Raw genomic sequence first — 21417 nt, 5'->3', positions numbered from 1 at the left:
TGTGGCCACTGGGCGTATGCGCAACATTCATGTGTGTTATTCATATCAAATATTTGATTAGTCTACAAATTCAACAAAGCGCACCTTTAAATTTACATATGGGACATTGTAAGCATAAAGGTATGCGGCATGGTATGGCTATTAAATTCCAGGAAATTAAAACGTTGTTGTTATATACAAGTATATCCCTGGAACAAAAATTTTGTATGAAAATGTGAATATGCTTGAATAAGAATTAATTTATATTTTATTTAAAAATAATAAAATTGAAATCATAATTATTGTTCCAAAACCTAACAATAAAATATTGAAAATTATTTAATTGCTCATTACGGATTTACCTTCTTAAAACCAGTTAGCTGTAAAATTGACATAACTAAGGGTCAACAAATCCAAAAATCCTAAAAAACGAACTGTCAAGTACACATACAAGAGGCGAAAAAACGCATTCCTACCATTCCTCCATTCCAACCTAAGAACATGGCGTACCTAGGGAAGAATTAGGATCCTGTGGTGACTTCAAAATCAAAGAAAGATTGCAGAAAGCTCTTTAATGTAGCTACAAAGTCTGTCGCAAAAGAAACAGAACTTTTTAAATATAACTGTTTCTGGTGGCGCCACTTATTGGTGGGTATATGAAATAAAAAGTTTGATCTCTTGTTGACCTTTCGTACAAATTTTAAGATAATTGGATAACTACAATCGATTTTATCAATCAAAAAGTGACAGCAGCTTTTGGTCATCGGTCGTAAAATGCATTTTGAACAAAGAGCAAATATTAAATTTTGTTTTAAACTTGGGAAAGCGTTTACTGAAACATTTCAAATGATGAAAAAGGTTTATGGTGATCAGTGCCTATCCCATAGTAATGTGCATGAGTGGTTTAAGCGATTACATTACGCTCGATAGAACCTTATACGCGATGTTGAAGAGGCTTATCCCACGGTATTTGGCGCAGGGGGTGAGGTCTCCCTTTTTGTGGGTTGGGCAGAGCACATTTAATTACCAATCTTCGGGCATGTTTTCGTCCGACCATATTTTACAAAGAAACTGATGCATGCTCCTTTACAGTTCTCCATCGCCGTTTTTTGTATAGCTCGGTCGGCAATCCATCGGCCCCCGCCGCTTTGTTGTTCTTCAGATAGGTAATTGCTTTTCGAACTTATTCATGGTCGGACAATGGAACGTCTGCTCCATCGTCATCGATTGAGAAATTTGGTTCACCATCTCCTGGTGTTACGCTTTCTCTGCCAGCAGGTTGGAGAAGTATTCCCTCCATAACTTCAGTATGCTCTGAGCATCAGTCACTAGATCATCTCGGGGGTTCTACAAGAATATGCTCTGCATTTGAAACCTTCCGTTAGTCACCGCATCTTTTCGTTGAATTTTTGAGCATTACCCTTATCAACCAGCTTGTCAAGCTCTTCGTACTCACGCATTTCGGCCCTCTCTTTGCTTATCTGCAAATGTGTCTCGCTTTCCTCTTCAAATCATGGCATCTATCCCATCTCGCTCGTGTTGTGGTCGATCGTAACGTTGCGAGGTAAGCAGTCACGGCACTCCTCTTCGTACCAGCTGTTCTTTTGCCTTTTCCGAAAACCCATGATTTCGTTTGCAGCTGTATGTAAGGAGCTTGAAATGTCGTCCCACAGTTCCCTGATGAGTCGAGTCGAAAATCGTTCGACTGTCTGTTGTGATCCTCGCTATTATCCATTTGTAATAAGAGACATTATAATATACTCAGCTAGTTCCTGTTTGTACCCAATATATTTCATATTCCTATGGGAATTTATCAATATTTACACAACAAAAACTTTAAAGATATACTATAGCTGTGTCTCGGTTAAAGAAGTGGTGGATGCCAATTGGCACTGACAAGAAAAATGATGATCGCAAATACCGCATATAAATTCTTTATATTGGCTACCTTCATGACAAGCATACAGTTGACTTTATACCGTATATTTCAATAAATATATTAAATAAGAGAGATTACCAAAATGTGTATGTTGTAAATATTATATAATTGCTTTATTTATTCTAGTTAATTTAAAGTTTTAAATACACCATAAATCCCCAGATTCATGCGAGCTTCGAGACTATACCATATATATAATGTATCTGCACTCGCATTATTTTCCCTTCCTTATTTCTTCTTTCATATTTCCTATTGTGTGCACAATCACATGCCCAGCAACACTTGCGCATAGTTTTATACAAGAGTACTACATATATATTTATTTAAAAATGTTAAGCAAATGCATAATAAAATCCACGACCACAAAGGGAAAATGCACACACCACCACCTGTATCAAGTGCCACTAACGGTACTTAATATTAGCGAAATGGCAGTCAATTGGAATATTTCATGCACACGATTTGGCAGCAACTCAAAAAGGTGCAATATTTTGCAGACTACGAGTGCATACGAGAAAAAACTGAAATGCACTTGGCATTGGAGTGAATTTAAGTGGTCTATTAACGGGTGATTTTTTTGAGGTTAGGATTTTCATGCATTAGTATTTGACAGATCACGTGGGATTTCAGACATGGTGTCAAAGAGAAAGATGCTCAGTATGCTTTGACATTTCATCATGAATAGACTTACTAACGAGCAACGCTTGCAAATCATTGAATTTTATTACCAAAATCAGTGTTCGGTTCGAAATGTGTTTCGCGCGCGTGTTTTGTTCAGCGATGAGGCTCATTTCTGGTTGAATGGCTACGTAAATAAGCAAAATTGCCGCATTTGGGGTGAAGAGCAACCAGAAGCCGTTCAAGAACTGCCCATGCATCCCGAAAAATGCACTGTTTGGTGTGGTTTGTACGCTGGTGGAATCATTGGACCGTATTTTTTCAAAGATGCTGTTGGACGCAACGTTACGGTGAATGGCGATCGCTATCGTTCGATGCTAACAAACTTTTTGTTGCCAAAAATGAGAAGAACTGAACTTGGTTGACATGTGGTTTCAACAAGATGGCGCTACATGCCACACCAGCTCGCGATTCTATGGCCATTTTGAGGGAAAACTTCGGACAACAATTCATCTCAAGAAATGGACCCGTAAGTTGGCCACCAAGATCATGCGATTTAACGCCTTTAGACTATTTTTTGTGGGGCTACGTCAAGTCTAAAGTCTACAGAAATAAGCCAGCAACTATTCCAGCTTTGGAAGACAACATTTCCGAAGAAATTCGGGCTATTCCGGCCGAAATGCTCGAAAAAGTTGCCCAAAATTGGACTTTCCGAATGGACCACCTAAGACGCAGCCGCGGTCAACATTTAAATGAAATTATCTTCAAAAAGTAAATGTCATGAACCAATCTAACGTTTCAAATAAAGAACCGATGAGATTTTGCAAATTTTATGCGTTTTTTTTTAATAAAAAGTTATCAAGCTCTTAAAAAATCACCCTTTATTATCATTATATAAACATCATTACCTTTTATTAACTGCTTGGCGATTTCAAATGCTCATACCAACTCATAACTTAATGTGGGTGTATATACATATTTACTGCATTATTTAGCTTTACGATTTGGTTTGAGTATAATAATTTTGGTAGCGACACTTTCCAAGTAAGTTTTAACAACATCATAAATTTTGAATTGCAGGCAACGACTAAAGTCACTTAAGCTCTCTCATTCAAAACTTATATGCTTATATTTTATGAAAATATTAGAGGACATATAACGTAGAAACGTATTTTTTCACCCTTTTTTAATGAACAGGGTATGTTCGGTTTGCCACGAAGTATGTACTAAACTGATCAAAACGTGGGAAACCCTATAAAAAATATATTGAAGTGATTAACGTGATGAGCTAAGTTGGTTTAGCCAAGTCCGGTTGTCTGTCTGTTTCTATATACATCTCCGAGATAGTATGAGAGGTCTTTGTTGGGGCTGGTATAAAAATTGGACGAAAGGCATGTCACCGCTCACTTTTGGGTGAAATCACATATCACCAAACAATTGCGAGAAAATTTAAACGTGGCGTATTCATATTCCCATGTCACAGTGCAAAATCGGACTAAAACCACGCCTACTTCCCATACTCGTATAACACAATTTTAAGTTCCGTTTAGTGTACAAATCAAGAAGTTATAATGGTTCCATACTTCCTTGACCCCCATATACCCAATATAAAGATTATGGAACTTCTGGATGACTTTATGCTGCACAAATGGGCCAATATATGAGTTATCAGGATTTTCGAACATCCGGCTGACTTTCCTCCATGTGATTAGTGATTCTATGTAAGGTACCTTAATGAAGCACTGAGCGCAGAACGTCATAAGTCCTTTTGTTGCAAATCTGAGAGTGACATAATTTGTAATTGTATTAGAACATTAAATTGACGATCTGAAGAACCAGTTCAAGAAGGCATTTGAAAACATTAATATACTTACATGTATATTATACTTACATATATGTATATAATTATATAATATTCCGCCCACAAGTTCGTGCAGCACTATCCACAGTAATCCCAACCAAGTAGATTGCCTTGCCGCACATAGAATGAATTTCAATGCGCTGGCGGAATAAATATGCAGTAGACGCGCAGCGTTTTGTGTTGAAATGATTATAAAATATGGTGGCTCAGTGCAGTTATTGGATTTGAAATCGTAGCTAGTTATTTTCTGCAATCAAAGTGAGGCGAAATTCAATTTCTCATGAATGCGAAATGAACAACAAACGATGATTATATATAACTGCAAGGGAAATAAGCTGCATATTAGGGTGTTCGAGATTTCTTAGGCTGATTTTTTTTTGCTGACTCCCATTGAAGTTCCATTTTTCGTAAAAAAAAATATGCAACATAATTTTTTTTCAGCTTGAGAGTTTTTGATCTTGCGTATCAAGTTTTTCATATCCAGAGTAAATAAGCTTGAGCTAGGGTTAGGTTATATGACTGATCTAGAGAGATCGCAGGTGGACTTCTATATGTAGTATTTTGGGAAGCCATAAAAATGAAGAACTCTTGTGTTCGAATTTAAAAATTATCAAAACGCTTAGTAACTAATACAAATTTGCAAAGGCGTTTAATTTCCATTCCCGTCAGTTCGGTATGGTCTCTTAAGTTATGCGCTCCTAAGTGTCTTCCATACACCTTCTGCAGATGGTGGTGGTAAGATTCTCAGCCTTGCAAATGGACGCCAATAGGGAGAGACTGTGCATGTACCCATGGTGGTCCAAAGCCGGCCAAGCTGCCGCGAAGACCACCTATCTTAGATTACAAAAAGATACGGGAGCACCGACTCACTCCCATTTTACTAAAAGCGGGTTTAGGGTGCCTTTCCTTGCTAGCTCATCAGTTTTAAAATTTCCTGAAATTCCGCTATGTCATGACACCCATACCAGTCTTATAACCAAGACACTAGATGCTATTGATAGCGAGGTTAGGTACTCCTTGACCAACCCTGAACGCAGACTTTGACCCATCCGTAAAGAATCTCACTGCCTCTCACTCTTCCAACGGCAATTTCCCACCCGTAGCTCCCTGGCCGGTATATAGACAGAGAAGGAGCCGTCAGAGTTCGGTTTAGCGACTACATGATCCAAGTGATCCGTTATGAAGTCAAAGTGTTTGAGGATTTCCAATTGTTCAAACACGTGTTCCATGAAAGCTTCCTATCCAGGATGAACCCTAAATATTTCATTGTATCTGCCGGTTGTAGACAGATGTCTCCCGTTTGAGACATCAGTGCCCCCGGGATCTTGTATCTTTGACCAAATAATGATAAATAAGCTTACATATGTTATTACAAAGTAAAACCTTTCTTTTAGAAGTTATACACAGTTAAACGTATGAATCAAATGTACTGAGTAAATTCTATGCTGTTCATAAAACATGGTGTACTCTAACAATGATCTACTGAACATAATTGAAGATACAATGCGTATTCATTACTTACTGAAAATATAAGAGATCAAATATGAAATAAAAAAGAAAAAACGTTAACTTCGGCTGCACTGAAACTAATATACCCTTCACAAGTGCATTTTTTTAGTTTGTATGGAAGCTATATGCTATAATAATCTGATCTGAACAATTTTTTCGGAAATTATATTATTATAAGCCGTAATCTATGTCAAATTTCGTGAATATACCACGTCAAATGCGAAAGTTTTCCATACAAGTCCTTGATCCGATCATTCAGTTTGTATGGCAGCTATATGCTGCAATGGTCCGATAACGGCAGTTCCGACAAACGAGCAGCTTCTTGAAGAGAAAATGACGTTTACAAAATTTTAAAACGATATCTTAAAAACTGAGGGACTTGTTCGTATATATACAGACAGATGGACGGACGGACGGACAAACAGACAGACAGACATGGCTAAATCGACTCAGTTCAACATACTGATCATTTATAAATATACTTTATAGGGTCTCCGACGCTTCCTTCTGGGTGTTAAAATGTGTCTATAAAGCACTTTTTAGTCACAAAACGCAATTAAAATTTTCAGTAGAAAATAATTGATTAAAAATCATATGCATAAATTTCACTGATTTTAACTTTTAAAGCAATTTTTTATTTATAGATTTACATTATTATAATTTCGCTTTGCAGCACAATTTCTCCTAGCATAGCCATACACTTTCGTTACTTTAGCTTACCCTTCGGTCGAAGTGTTTATTTAACTTGATTAATGAGAAACTTGTTAAATAAGTGCAGCTAGCACCAACATGTTGCCGCTTGAGCTGCTGTTGTTGGCTAAAAGTAAAATTTCAACCACCATCATACTATAATTGCCCTCAAATCTAATTTGCAAATTATGCAGCCACTCTAAAAGCCAAAAGCTTTCAACATTTCCGCCGGAAAATGGCAAAAGCGGGAAAAGTGGACACTTACAAGCTTAGGGAAATATGTTTTTACATGTTTATTACAAAAGGAGAAGTTAAAGAGCTATGCATGGCAAATGCAACAAGAGTTTAAGGCGGCATTATCGCACAAGCCATTACATTGATTGCTTGAATCAGACCAAATTTTAAACTGCTTCCATTTCAGAGACTCGAAACCAGTTTAAACTGTAATTCAAACAGTATATAATAGAGATGATTCGAAGTATTATAAAATTTTGTCGAAAAAATATTATTTACCACAATCCATCTCAAGCTTCCCAGCTCTTCAAGCCTTTCCTTCGAATATTCAAAGAATTGAGTTATCGATTCACCCAGCAGTTAGCCGTCTAAATACGAGTATACGCAAATCTCTCTTACAAGTGCAGTCTGCTTTTGGGCGCAAGCTGAAACTGCAACAAAGCGGATTGCATTTTGGCAAGAAAGTATACACTTCGTCACTTGTTCATGTGCGTGATTGCACAGACACTGAGTAACAACAATTGTACATAAGTATGTATATAGTATACCATACGAAGTACATAAATATGATATATAGCAGATATGTCAACACGCCGCAATCGTTAAGTCAAGTCAGACACCGCATAACGTCGCATGCCAATTTTATGCCGCCGTCTGTGGCAAAACAGTGACAGCAACAAAAATAGCACGAACTGCAACAAATTGCTGGCAAGCGACAGTAATTGCGAAGACATAAATTATTAAACGCTAATTTACATCCACATGTGCATTTGTGTATGTGTGTGAGTTTTCGATTGACAATGACGCGAGTTGCTTGTCTGACAAAAGCAAGTGCAACTCTTGCGAAAAGTAATTTATAGCTGCATTGAGTTGATTGCAATTAAATGGCATTTATGGAAAAAGGAGTGTATCCTTTTGATTGTTCTCGTTTAATTAAATGCTGCTGCATTTATGAATAATTATTAAGGCATGCAATAAGCTACAGACGTTTGACAAACTTTAGCAATATAAGAATGCTACAATAATTTTATAAAAAATATAAATAAATTGAATAAACATAAAAGGTATGAAAAAGAAGAACTTTTTTGATGTATTCAAAACAGTGTAGAAGTGAATTACCCAAACAGTAATGAAGGCGAGTAAAAGTGATAGTGAAATCCAGATGGCAGCTGAGCCTTGTACATTTCAATTAAACGAGCGGATTTATAATATTTTTGATTCTTTAGATTATTTTCAATCTTGGTGTTTTTTTACACGTGTAGTTCTTTTCGGAGTTGGTGTTTTTGACAGCTGATACTTGGTTTACACTCAGCCTGGATTTTTTAATGAACAGACTTACTACGGGACAACGTTTTCAAATCGTCTAAATTTATGACCAACAAGTTAGGAAGGGTTAATTCTGGTGTAACCGAAAAACAACGACAACAAGATCAATTCCGAAGAAATACCTTCGGGTGCCTGAAGATTCTTAGTTAAATCGGGCCTTGGGCAAGTTTACACCTTGATGTATTCATTTTAGGTACAAAGATACGCTGTTAGTTTATTAATAATTCGCATATTGGCCGATATAAAAGGTTCCTCAATATGGCACTACAAAAGTAGACCGATAGGGACAGCAAACGATGCCATATTTTTCCGGCTCTTTTAATACAAGTATTTTAGCATTTCATCATGGAAATATTTATGATCCAAAAGCGAGTCGAAATTATTAAACTTACTACCAAAATTCGTCGGTGGCCTCAACTGGTTTATCAATAAGAGCACTACAAAGTTTTTTAAATAAAGCAAAACGGTTTGCTATATCAATTCCAGGATTCTTTCTTTCTGTGAAAGTACATTCGTACGTACTCCATAAATCACCATTATATTCCAAAAAAAATTACGGTTTGGTGGGGTTTATGGGTCGGCGTCGTTATTGGGCCGTACTTCTTTCGTGATTTTCAAGATCGGCACGTTACTATCAATGGGAATCGCTCCCGCTCAATGATAACCGAATATTTTTGGCACAAATTGCATGACTTCGACAATATGTAGTTCCAACAGGACAGCGCCACAATCCACACAACGAATGTCACAATCGATTTATTGAAAACCTGGTTTGGTGAATGCGTTATCTCACGAAATGGCCCAGTAAATTGGCTGACTCGGACAAGCGAATTTACGCAGTTAAACTATTGAACAAAATAATTTTTCCAATAAAATATGCCCAGCAAACTTAGCATAATTCAAATCTTCGGACCAATTTTTGTCTTTTAGACCACACCTTTAAATTGTAGAAAATGCGTTTGAACCTGTGACACATATGATAGTTTTTAAAAATTATCCCACGCATAAGATGAGATAATTTGGCCAGCTGAATGTTCGAACTTGTTTCGATCTGGATTTGGTTCAACACGTGCAGTCATCCACCCGCATAATTGTCGACTTCAGAAAAAAATGTAAAGCCATGTTTCATCCTTTCTCCCAAATCACTAAAAAAATTCCGATTTAATACGGTGAAACATATTCGAAAGTATGAAGTTCTCTACTACCGTTATGGTTTTTTGTAAGTCGCAATATCGCAATGTCGAACTGTTGAACTTCTGAAAACAGTTTGGACGATTTAACAAGAAAATTATGCATCGATATTTATTTTATGCAAAAAGTCCGGCAACTTCTTCATGCTACAAAAAATATTACTCATACGCAAGGTAGGCCCAATTGTCCGACACTCGCACTATTGTATCCCAAATGAATCGAAGCTATACAACGCAATAAAAATGCAATTCAAGCAAATAAAAGCTTTGCCATTAAATTTAAAACTGAAATAAATACATATGTACACAGATAAGCATCATTTGAATTGAAAATAAAATCTGCCATTCATACATGTGCGTTGCGTCTGTGCGTTCTGTATATATTGTCCATATCGCTTTCATTCGCTACAATAAACGTGTATGTAATATGGTTTTAATTAAAAACGTGCCGCAAGTAAAAGTGTCTTCGCCACGCACGAATCAAAAAAAGTACAGTGCAAGAGTTTGTCAAGTGAAGAGTGCCAACATTTGCGAACGAAACTGCAACCGTTTACACAGAAAACTAAAGTAAGCAAAATACTAGTTACACTACAGCTATGACTAAGTGAACAACAACAACGAAAGCATTACTGGCATATGTATTTGCATATTTTCTTGCAATTAATTCGGCTAGTGGCTGTCAACGTGACCTGCCACAAGAACCACACACGCACACCCACACATACTAACATATTTAAAATTGTCTTCACCATATCGCATTAGGGCAAGGCTATTATTTGCAATCTTAATTTACACAATGTAGAAATATGTTGGGTATTTAATTTATATTGCGCAATGACATTTCTGATAACAAGCTCATGAAATTTTATTTTAAGTCCATAGCCAATAGATTCCGAATCAACTCCAGTTCGTAAAATAAAAAAAAAATATATATATATAAAGATTGAATATTAATATTTTTAAACATAATCCCACATACTCACAGTTGCTGCTTGGCAAAGCTAAAGGTTGAGAAATTAATAATTTGGGGAAATATGTAATATATTTTTAAACAAGAAAAAAGAGTTGGAAAAGTATACAAATTAACCACGACTCGGTAGTAGCCGCCTACTGCACGATAGTCAATTTTTCTTGAAAATTGTTTGCGGGGACTGTAATAATGAAATTTATTTTACATTATATGTGCACCAGTACCGCGAATTGGAACTTAACTAAATTTAATAATGTCACATATAAAGACAAGCTATTATAATAGCCACCCTAATCAATTCGTATACCGTAGCCACATTTTAAAAAGTTGTATATTCCTTTACCGCGTGCGATATTCCAGCTGCGTCGCTTAAAAATGCATATAAAACTACATACTTGAGAATACCGCAAAGGATTGCAGAACATGTCAACTTGAGAAACTTGGAACTTGTCGCCAACATTTACTGTTGTAAAGGAAAATCGAGAAAGGAGAAAACAAGTGTTTTGCTAACAAGTCTTATCTTGCGTGCATTAGAAGACTTCTAAAATAGGAAACAAAAAATTACGTTTGTAGTTGATGGCTAACAAGTAACTGTACACATATTCAACTGAAATATACACATATACTCATAGCTCAATCACTCAAACACAATAAAAAAAATTCTTAACACACATATTTGTAACCAAATGTTCATAAGAAATCATTGTAAAAAATTATACAAATAATAATTAAAAAAAAAAATACTCCTGGAAACTTCAAACTTAATGGGGAATGTTTATGATCATTCGAAAGAACAATATTTGGCATTTATTTTTTGAAGACTATCTCTTTCAAATGGCGGCTACGTCTCAGATGGTCCAGTATTTTATACGTTTTCTTAAACGGAAAGCGTACAAAATCTCGCCAGTCGTTCAGTCCGAGTTGCTGCGAACGGCGCCGATCGATTCTCCACGGCCTACGTGTACACTCTCAGCTACGGCTGATATATTTACTTCACTGCGTGCTTGACATAGTCTATTCGGCCGAAAATTAAATGAGTTTTGGGTCTCAAGATGGGCGAAACACAATTCTTTACAGAACATGAATTTTCTGAATAAAGTTGAACGTAAGTCTTTACTTGATGAAATCCCAAACATTGCTGAACAAAAATAACATAACAGCATTACACGACTCTCGAGTGATCTGTCAAAAATAGGCTATTAAAAAAAGTACCTCTACTTGAATCACCCGTTATAAGAAATAGCTGTTTTAAAAAGTGTACAAAACATACAAAAAGGAATAGTTTGTTTCATATAGAAAAATCAAAAGTGTATTAGCCACATAGTTCTTTACGATTATTCGCGGACTCACCCTAGACTTGTCCTATGATGTAATGAAAGCTTTTACTGAGGGGAGTTTAATGAAGTGAATGCAACATGAAAATTTAATAACAATTGCGTGATATATTTTGGCGACAAATACACCATTTGAACACAAGTATTTAAAGGGTTATTCAAAGGAATCAAACAAGTAGAGGGTCCCTCAAAGCACGCACATCGCAGACTTACTGCACCTGTTTGCCTCTACGGTTAATGAAATATTCAAAGCGCAATCAAACTGAAGCCTTCAATTATCGATCAAAGCCAGTAGTTAAGGCCAAGCACCAGCAAAATTATATCAAATATTTAAGGGTTTGTATGAAATACGAACAAAGTATGCGAATACATGTTATACACATACACACAGTGCATCCGCGTGCAGTATTCCCTGTGTGCCAACTGTCTAGTCAGCATAAAAGGATTAATTCGGCAGTCTGGCTGGCAGATACTACGGCGTGATAAGCAAGCCTTTGCGCAGGATATACACACATACATATACACCTATGTACAACTACAGTGTAAACACACACACACATTCCTGTCCAACTTGTAATTTCTGTACGTCCGGTTGGCGAAATTTATTGTGGCTAAATTGCGAATAGTAATGCAACAGCCACCGGCGTTCAACATGCGATAAAACTCAAATATATCCACATACCTCTGGTATACTGCTGCGCCGCTTCTGACATGCAACGAGTGAAAGCTGCCGAGAGTTATAAATCATTTCCCTTAATTTTACTTAAGACCTACGCCAACATATAGCACCTTGTCCTCTTGCTATAAATTACCGTTATTTTTGCATTAAATATTCACATTTCTATTAGTCTATCTATCAGGCCATTACACGAAGGTCTCTGAGTTTATAGTATTTCATGCAGCAGACAGTCAATCAATATGTCGTAGGCGGTTTCAAAATGCATTACTTCTGAATTTTAGTTTCCTGAAAGCAAATGTTCATGCGAAAAACATTAGTAATGGTGGTGGAATTGTTTAAATTAACAGTTGTCCATTGAAGTTGAGGAAACTTCAATTCAGTAGTTGGGAAGCTTGCATGCATCAGACACCGTGTATGCCAATGGTGAGGACACATTGAAGCTTTGTTAACTCAATAGAACTATTATACCCTGAACTAGATATTTTAAGCTCGCCACGAGGAAACGTTGGAGACTCTAAAAAATATGTATATATATGAGTTGATTTAGCCATGACCGTCTATCTGTACATCTAGCTATCTGTATATACTCCTATGTTCATTAAAATCGCAAAAAATAATGAAAAATATGAAACGCTTTTTGCATATTTTCATATTCAATAGTTTGCACTGTTTTTGTAAAATAGAATATAAGGATAAGAAAAAGGCAAAAACAGCATTCGATTTAGTACTTTTTATGATTTTTTTGATTTTCTTCGATGAAAAGTGCTGAAAAAATTCTAAATTTGTGTATTGTGAGTTTAATTAAGTCGATTATTAATTTATGTGATAATGCACTATGTATAACAATGGAAATATTTTAAATTTTAGTGTGTAGATATTGAAAATATGCACTTTATCATTGAACTTAGATCTGAGTGTATTCCCCATGAACAACGCGCCAAAGAAGTTGGAAGGCAGCGATTGTTTTTAAATATAGCGTTTGCTATCCCCAGCAACAAGATTTTTGTAGAATTGAGAAATCTGGGCACTGAGTCGACCATAGTTTGGTCATTTCCCTGCCGGAGAGTCATTTTAAGAGCATATTCCATCTGACGTATGGCAGCATTACGATCCTTAGTTTCCGTACATACATGTTTTTATACGTGCTTCCTTCAATCAATCCCATACCAAATTTTAAGTGCCATCGTGCACTCCTGTTTTAACAGTATGATTTGAAAGATACTCAAAGTTTGGGCTGTCTAATATAGGCGCCACCAAAAAACTAGTTTGGACTCATCTGTTCAAAGGATATTTATGCCATTTTTATTTGGCTAGTTCAAGTGATTTTTCATAAACTCTATCCGGGGCTAAGTATGCCTTTGGCTAAATAAAGGCACCTTTCGTGGGTCTCGTACATTAAAATTTTCATTCAACGCTTGCCGTAGAGTGGTTACCTCGCTAAACCTCAAATACAGCAACAGTATAAAAACATGTCTGAAACATTGTAAATCTGAGAGAGTTTTCTTTTATCATCTATTTTATTTCACAAAAACAGTGTCGAAGCGATTATACTTGTATATCGCCAGAAAATAGTCAAGGAAACCCTTATATATTTTCGCTTCTGTTGCACTGATATTTCAATCAGCACTGGTATACGCGAACTACATAGTTTTTAAAATAATAGTCCAAACCACACGCCATTTTTTCCACAATAAATTATTTATTTGTAGAAATCGCCAGTATCGAACTACCATAGCTTATAGCTGCCTTGCAATATTTTAATTATAATGTGCTTTAGATTTTGCCACTTCCTGATGATTATTCTTTTTTAAAACAGATCTTCCACAAATTCTGTACCACGGAAGGCCTGTTTTCACCGCATGTTCTGCGAAGTCTGATATGATTTCCGATGAAAGAGTGGATAGGTACGTCTTCCCTTAATATTTGGCAGAAGAGTTGAAATTTATTTTGAAATCAGGCCTAATATTTAGATAGAAAGCCTTCTTTATAAACATCCTAGTTAGTTTGTAAGTTATATGTGTATATGTATTTTAAGGGCACAAAGTTATATATTTCGAAATAAGTGACAGGTGTTAATTGAATGCCTATTCATTTGATACCAAAAAGTGGCTTACTAATGGGAGTCTGTACCAAACGAAACAAACATTTTTAAGTAGTAAAATTCTTATCCAAAGTATGTCCACGCTCGAAAATATCAAAAAATTACAAAGTTGATCTGATTGGTCATAAAATAAAGTCCACGGAGGTAGATGACATCCAGTGATATGAATGGAACGTGTCGGTCAAAATTAATGAAAGCGAAAGTTGTATGAGACGGCTCTCGAATTGACACCACACAGACGAGTTTCAACTTTATTAGATGTTATATTTTAAATGAGATTTTATTAAGATTTGTCCATTGAGTGAATATAAATGGAGGACACATCGTATCATACCAATGTTTTGTAAACGTCAGTATCTATGTATTAAGGTCGCTTAATTCAGTTCTTTCTGCAGGAATCATTTCATCAATCTCATCATAAAGCGTTTATTTAAGATTAATTCAAAGAGTTCAGTAATCAAACAATTTTTGTTATTGAACTAGCCCATAAGTAAAACTCATATGAATATAAATCCGTTTTCACCGGAATTCCAATGATACAATATATCTGATTATACTATATATTTTTTCTAAACATTTTCCTCATGAAACCAGCTTAAAAACTTAAATTTTAACTTAAAACAACTTTAGTCTTAATCTGAATAAACTGTTTACATTCACTCTGTCTTTTTCTTGCCACTCAAATAGTCGGCAATAAAGGCTTTACAAAACAGTTAATAGCATTTACCTGAGTATTACAACTACGTATCCTGTCGAGAACACACATATACATAGAAAGTAGATAGAGTTTAAATGGAAAAGCAAACAAATCAAATCCACACTGAACACTGCACAAAGACGCCTTTAATAGACAGCATTCACTGTTCATTACGGACAATCAAATCGATGTAGGTGGTGTTAGAAAGAAGAGGCATAAAGGGTGCAAGAGTGTCTATTTATGGTTTTGCTTAACATGCTGAAATGCGCTGCTATGGACTTAGTTCCCAAACTAGTACATAAGGAATAAATTTCGAATAAAGCTTGGTTATAACGATGGATTCGAAACTTCATTGAAAATTTTTTTCTCTTAACCCTATTTACCTTGAGTTTACCTCTGTCTGTAACCCACCGCTCGCAAACCAGCTCTGACATAAATTGGCCGAACAAACTTAGTGTAGGAAAATTCGATTACGGTTACGACTAGGAAAAATTTTAAATAACTGTGATATCAACAGGTCTTAATAAAAAGAACGTAGTGAATGGTAATATAACCATGGTTGTTTTGTTCTGTTTCAACATCGACCCATGGTCTTTGAGTACACTTGCCTATATACGATGTAAGTACATACACAAAATGTCATACTTAAATATACAAGTATGTATGTGTATGTATGTATGTCTCGCTCGCTCATGTGTAAATTTTAGTGGCTTTAGAAGCACAAATAACTGACTACAATGTCGTTTGTTCAGTTTGTCATAGAAAAAATGCACGTCTGTAATCTTCGAAACGTGCTGCAAACACAATACAATTAAGCCCTGTTGCTTTTACTCATTGCTGTTGTAAATTGCATATTGTCATTGCAGCTGCAAATCTCAAATCGATTTTCCCACTCGTTAGCTGCATTTGTAATGTACAAAAAGCACCAAGTAGACATCCTTGTTAATTTTCCCAGTAGGAAAATGTACTGATTTTAAATTCGAAAAACCTAAGCGAATGGCGAATCGAACTAGAAGCCTTCTTCACAACAACCTTCCTAATGATTTTCATCGTTTACACTGAACGGCAGTAAAATATATTTTTATATATTCTAAAATTTGTATTTAAATAACAGTTCATTTCAAGTCAAAGTGTCTTTAATTTGATAAGATTGGACGTAAAATCTCACAAGTTCTTTCAGTTAAAATTTTCGCCTCAAAGTATATATTGACTGTTAAACACTTTACGTGTACACCTGTCCACATGGATACGAACCCGACAGTTTCCTGGAGCCGCCGCTTTGTGGTTTATCCGATTGTAGCAGTTGGCAAATGTTGAAGTCCACCCATGGAAATAAAATGAACTTTTGCCCTTAACTCAATTTCATTTCTTTTATTGGCGATATGTAATCCAGCACAACTACTGATTTCCACCCCACTTGGCCTACCCGCCGTGCTACAGCTGCGGCAGTTATGTGAAATTTCATTATGCACTTCAAAGCAACCAGAAGCAGACTGACAGGCAGACAGACGGTCTCTGATGATATCAATGCATGGCTAAAACAAAAAATTGTATATGTGTTTGCGCGTTTATGTATATATACATATGTGTTGATATATGTGAGAATATGAGATATACGGTTATGTTACTTATACGATGGATGACGGTTTTAATATAATCGTAATTCCAATCTCTGATAAATAAACAATAATTATTTTAATAACCACGAATTGTTAGAAAAACGTGAACATTTTTATTGAAGTAAATATGAGTTGGACAGACTACGAAAGTAATGTTGTTATATCAATATAAAATGGGTCTAAAGTCGAAATGTAAAATAGAAAATGAGTTTTCCTTTTCTTTGGAAATAGATCCAATATTCTGGAGAAAAGCCAGTTTATTTCCCAATCCGAATTCTGAAATTGAAACACGAAATGTTGTACAGTTATTAGAAAAACATTCTCCTTCCATTTTTCAGAACTTCAATTGATCCTTGAATTAGCACGCAGCAGACTTCTGCAAGAATTTATTGTCATATATTTTGTAGCTTACAATATGATTCTCTACATCGAGGCATTACAAAACTTTTAACACAATTTTTTTCTAAAGTACGTATTAAAAATACGGATATAACCTAAAGTTATTAGTATTAGCCACAAAAACTTAGCGTGTATTCAAAATGAGAATTCAAGCATTCGTGAAAGTCTTTAAGAAATCAATCACAATCATTATGATTTTTTATTAGTAAGAGTGGAGCCATGTGAAAAGGAAACAACAACCTCGGATGAGAAACCCCCCTCTTTTGATGACGACCACAGCAAACACATTAAGAACCACGTTTTAAGTTCAAGAAGTGCGATGGATGGGACAAGGACTGAAAAGAGTAGGTCCTTGTGGCATTTACTATAGTGGCCATGTAAAGCAGCGCAAATTCGGTGTGGGATTCGTAGTGAGTGAGAGACCCCAACGCCGTGTACTGGCATCCTGTCCGGTGGTTAAACGTATAGTCACGATCCGCATGAAAAGAAAGAATGTTTTCTATAAGCGCATGGAGCGCACCTATGAGAGCTGCCCCCGCCACGATGTCAAAATCGTGCTTGGCGACTTTAGCGCCAGGGTGGACTAAAAAGGTACTAAAAAGAACGATTGGTAAATTCAGCCTCCGTGATGAAACAACCCCAAATGAGCTGATGCTGATCGATTTCTCCGTGTTTTTCGTGTTTTAGATGAGCGTACGCCTCTTGGTCCTAATATTAACTCGGACCACTACCTTTTTGCAGCCAAGATACGCACCCGCCTCTGTGCAGCAAAAAACGTACGTCAACAAACACAAGGAAAGTTTGACGTCGGGTAGTTGCAATTACAACGGACAGCCGAATGTTTTTCTATTCGACACACTTCACCTCTTCGTCGATTTCAAAACTGCTTTGGACATCACGAAAAGAGCTCCCTAATGCCGCGATTTCTGAATATGGTATCCCTGCAAAACTAATAGAGCTGGTTAAAATGACGTTAAGCAATACCAAAAGCTCCATCAGGATCGAGAAGGACCTCGCCGAGCCGATCGATACCAAATGAAGTTTCAGACAAGGCGACTCCCTATCGTGCGACTTTTTCAATCTACTCCTGGAGAAAATAATTCGAGCTGCAGATCTGAAAAGAGAAAATACAATCTACTAGAAGAGTGTACAATCGTGCACAATATCGTAAACTTCTAAAGTACCAAGATCTCTAGTCAAAACAATAATAGACCAATTTGTTTCCAATGCAGATATTTTACGAGATTTTTAAGGAAAGCATCATGAGCAATATTGATCTATTTGTATAAAGTGCGTTCCAAAGTAAACAGGACTTTTTGAGTCTAGCGCCACCTGATGGTGCCATGTCGACTGGTGCGTTAGAATTATCTTTATCTATCTTTGTCGATTGTCCAGTGAGAATTTCATGACATTTCATAGAATGGAAAAGAATGGAAGTTAAGTTATTGCGTTTTAAGTGTCAGTATGTTTGTGTTATCGGTGCGAAAATGAGCTTCGAAAAAAGAGCCAACATTAAATTTTGTTTTAAAATTAGTAAAACTTTTACCGAAACGTTTCAATTGATAAAACAAGTTTATGACAATAATTGCCCAACCCGTAGCAGAGTGCACGAGTAGTTTCAACATTTTCAAAGTGGTCGTGAGGACATAAGTGACGATCAACATGTGGACCAATCAAAATCCGTGATCACCGGAAATTCCATTGAAACTGTGCGTGAATTCATAAAAAATCAGCCGAAATCATCATTGAAATTCATGGAAATGGAATTAAACATCTCCAAAATATCGATTTATCGCATGTTGATCGAACATTTGGGCTTACGAAAGGTGTGTGCACGGTTTGTTCCGCACAAATTGACTGACGACCAAAAATTGCTCAGAATTCAACATTCGAAGGACGATTATTTGACCAAAAATCACGTTTTAACCATAAACCACTCCCCGTATTCGCCTGATATGGCACCGTGCGACTTCTTCCCATGAAAGGTAAGCGTTTTGCAGACGTAGAAGCAATTCAAAAGGCTTGCACCGGCATACTTGCGGCCATACAGGCCAACGAGCTAAAACACTCGTTCGACATGCTTTTGGACCGTGAATAAAGCTGTATTAAAGCGGAAGAAAACTATTTTGAATAAAATAAATAGATTTTGTTCTGTTTTTTCTGTCTGTCTGTTCCTCTTCTGTTCTGTCCTGTTTACTTTGGAGCGCTCCTTGTATAACTTTAATAACATATGAGTTAATTTTTTAGGTCGTCAGTAATATTTAGTTAAGTTAGTTCCAACCAGGCAAAGGCTGAACAGTAAGACACAACTTTTTATTGCATATTTGCCATTTTGCTGCAGTAAATTACTTTTCGCATTGACATTTGCGTCCATTTATACTTATATATACCATATGTATATACAGATATATACATATATATATAAGTATATACGTATGTATATGTGGGTACTTAAAATATGCATACGAGTGCAGCAGTTCCCTCCTACAACCTTTTACCGACGTTTGCTTGCCTTAAAAAATCACAGTTCACAGAAATACCGGCGAGGAAGTTATATTGTTGCTACTAGTATTTAATTCACTGCAATAAATTACTTGGAACAATGCGGAAGTAGTTCCGCAATTGAAATTCCAAAACGCTTAACAAAAATGGTTGTGTATTTCCTTGCATTCGCCCATTCACGGTTAAAAATACTCGCTTAAGCAAACAACCAACTGCATAAATTTGCATTGGAAATATGGACGCAATCCTTGAATATAAATAAAATTGTAGCTGTCTTCAATTATATTTAAAATAAAAAGCTTTTGGCTTAAAGCTGGAATTTAAACAATTTTTGATTAATAGCGATTACGCTGACCGAGATTAGGCCCGAAATATTTAAAAATGGAGACAAATCGAAATGATTTTAAACTTTTCGCATTTCATTTACTCTTAATGGTTAAAATTTATAATACATGACTTTGGCAGAATTAGCGTCTAAATTAATGGCACCGCATACAATAATTTACAACAGTTTTCAACAAAGCCCACAAAATCTTCGTCATAAATTGTTAAACACCAACGAAAACTACAAAGCCAAATGGGTTAGCCAGACACTTCAACCGAAAGGATGGGTTATACTATATTTTGCTATTCACTGAGCATAAGTGTATCGCATGAGTATTTAGGGATTTATACGTATATGAATGGTAAGCAAGGACAAGCGTCATTAGCGCAGACTAAAACGGGACAGAATAAGAAGACAACTTTGCTCTCGATTTCTTGGCGGCAATGAATTTCTAAAACATTTTGAGGTCGAGTGCTGCTTAGTTTGAAAGTATATTTTACAAGGGTACGTGTCTTTAACAGTTCCCAGTAGTAGAATAGGCAAACTCATCCGGAGCGCTAGCTAAATGGCATATTTCGTGACTACCTCAACACTGATGCAAAACCCCTGCACAGTAGGTCAGTGGATAGAAAAATTTACCAAGCTACCTGGCTGTCTCCGGATCGAAAAGCAGATCGATCATGTTGTGATAGACGGAAGTCTCCAGTGTTTTCGTCGTGCGTACGCTCCGTGATCCTAATGTAGACTCGGACCACTATCTCGTTGCGGCCAAGATACGCACCCTCCTCTGTGCAGCAAAAACGCACGTCAACAAAATCACGAAAAGTTCGAGGTCAAGAAGCTGCAATCACAACAAACATCCGAACGATTTTCGACTTGCCTTGAACTCCTGCTCTCTGGTCGGCCGAGCTATTTAAACATGGCAGAAAAGAACTTATAAGGGGCATGCATCGTCGGGCAAAAGGGAGCACACTTTACCACCCAATTAAAAGAAAGGAGACCCTAATATCTACTACCGTGGGATAAGCCTCTTCAACATCGCGTATAAGGTTCTATCGAGCGTATCGTGTGAAAGATTAAAGCCCACCGTCAACAAACTGATTATACCTTATCAGTGTGGATTTAGGCCTGGCAAATCTACAACTCACCAGATATTCACCATGCGCTAAATTTTGGAAAAGACCCGTGAAACGAGAATCGACACACATCACCTCTTCGTCGATTTCAAAACTGCTTTTGAAAGCACGAAAAAGAGCTGCCTTTATGCCGCGATTTCTGAATATGGTATCCCCGCATAGCTAATATGGCTGTGTAAACTGACGTTGAGCAACACCAAAAGCTCCATCTCGATCTGGAAGGACCTCTCCGATCCATTCGATACCAAACGAAATTTCAGACAATGCGACTCCCTTTCATATGACTTCTTCAACTTACTTTTGAAGAAA

At 36.5% G+C, this 21417-nt stretch overlaps 1 protein-coding gene and 1 long non-coding RNA gene across 4 annotated transcripts in view; one reads left to right on the top strand and one right to left on the bottom strand.

Moving 5' to 3' along the window:
- LOC105225787 (probable basic-leucine zipper transcription factor C) overlaps nt 1–21417 on the top strand; it is a 48795-nt gene that overhangs the window by 14853 nt on the left and 12525 nt on the right. The window lies entirely within an intron of this gene.
- Nucleotides 428–19624, bottom strand: LOC125776247 (uncharacterized). The gene is made up of 4 exons (XR_007421536.1): nt 16382–19624; nt 4428–4644; nt 3415–4315; nt 428–2476 (listed from the first exon to the last, which is right to left on the bottom strand). It is a non-coding gene; the product is annotated as an uncharacterized LOC125776247 (long non-coding RNA).

This window comes from Bactrocera dorsalis, chromosome 2 (assembly GCF_023373825.1).
Source record: "Bactrocera dorsalis isolate Fly_Bdor chromosome 2, ASM2337382v1, whole genome shotgun sequence".
Classification (NCBI taxonomy): Eukaryota; Metazoa; Arthropoda; class Insecta; order Diptera; family Tephritidae; genus Bactrocera; species Bactrocera dorsalis.
The sequence above is the reverse complement of the archived record's forward strand: the minus strand, read 5'-3'. Positions and strand labels throughout refer to the sequence as shown.